Here is a 1709-nt window from a genome sequence, read left to right as displayed (position 1 = left end):
AAAATACACCTGTTTCACACCCTTTCCGATGGGGAACCAATCGGTTTTTCCATATTCTGTCCTTACAGTAGTACAGGTGCTAAGGTTACACACACGTAAGAGTGACATGAGGGTTTAATTCCAGCAAAAGGTTCCACTACCCTCTCAGGGGTGGTGCTTGAATTCCCAGTGGGTGTACACACATGTGGGGATTCACATGTATACATGTAACAGAAATGCAATGAAAAGTGCAGGATGCATGAAAGATTCAACAGGAAGACATATAACCATCATGTGAGCAAATCAGCATGAATGCTCAATTGCTATATAACTTCCCTGCAACAAATCAGAATTAATGCTCAATAAAGGCCGACATAGTCTAAGCTTTGTGGAAGAATTGTGCAAGCAAATTGGGATGCTCCATAAACAGGTCATCTGGAGGAGCCCTTGATAAGCATGTCAAAGGAACACATCCCTTCCAAAATAAAAGGGCAAGTGAACATATCAAGGTGCTTTATACTAAGATCATTGGTCTATCAAATCCAGCACTGACTGTCAGTGGCTCTCTTGCGATTGCCTATACACAGTGGTTTGACCTGTGCTGATTATATCATTGTAAGTAGGAGGTAACAGTAACTAATTCCCTTAACATATTTTTCCTTTCCACCATTTGACCTGCAACATTTCTCAGAGCGTGACTTTGAACCTCGCCATGGATCTTGTTCCCTACTCCCCCTAGAAATCTGTCTAAAATGGCAGAAAGTTCATGCTTTAGCAATGTACCTTTGCTATAGTTCATACTGGCTCACAGCAGGCACAGTTGCATGCTTGGGTTCCAAGTTGGGCTCCAGCGAAAGTAATCTCACAGCCTCATCAAAACTAGAAAATTTGGACTGATCTACTTTGCCATATCCCTGCCCCCAACACAATACTTTGCGCTAACTGACATGCAAGACAACAACAATCCAATCCTTGAGCTTTGAGAAATATCTCTTACTTTTGCATTTTAGGCTTCTTGTTTGCTAACGCCCCCAAAACATTCTGTTGTATACAAATCAGCCTGTGCATTGACATACTGTACCATTTTTTGTTACTCAAAAGAATAAGCCCTTTCTTGCCTCTGTCAAGAACAGCTGATGCAGATGAAAGTGAAATGAATTTTTTCCATTCCCATAAACTTACCTAGGAATTTTAAGCTCTGGGATAGGTATGGACATAATTTCACACCCGCACCCTCCAGATTCCATAATTTTCACCCTTTTATTTTATTACCTTAACTCACCTACAGCCACACTACCCTGAACACGCCCGATCTCATCAGATCTTGGAAGCTAAGCAGGGTCAGGCCTGGTTCGTACTTGGATGGGAGACCACCTGGGAATACCTTAGGCTTAGAAAGAGGCAATGGTAAACCACCTCTGAATACCCCTTACCATGAAAACCCTATGAGTATAGCCAAAAAGAGATTCATAGGGTTGTCATAAGTCGTAATCGACTTGAAGGCATATAACAACAACAAATTACCTTAACTTACCTTCATCACTTTAACCAGAGCTGACCCCATGATCAGATTAAGGCAGACAGTAACTATAATGACAAGAAAGAAAACGTTCTCTTTGTTCGTGGTGGTTAGAAGACTCACCTGAGCTGGAGAAAGATGAGTTTTTGCAGAGAGTTGAAGGTGTTTTTGGAATGATTGGTGCTTCTGGTGAGCATGCTCAATCTGACAT

General features: G+C 41.7%; 1 pseudogene; it reads left to right on the top strand.

Moving 5' to 3' along the window:
• Positions 1-1259: 1259 nt before the first annotated feature.
• LOC133368099 (5S ribosomal RNA) lies at positions 1260-1377 on the top strand (annotated as a pseudogene).
• Positions 1378-1709: the final 332 nt, after the last annotated feature.

The sequence above is a fragment of the Rhineura floridana genome, chromosome 11, assembly GCF_030035675.1.
Source record: "Rhineura floridana isolate rRhiFlo1 chromosome 11, rRhiFlo1.hap2, whole genome shotgun sequence".
NCBI lineage: Eukaryota > Metazoa > Chordata > Lepidosauria > Squamata > Rhineuridae > Rhineura > Rhineura floridana.
The sequence above is the reverse complement of the archived record's forward strand: the minus strand, read 5'-3'. Positions and strand labels throughout refer to the sequence as shown.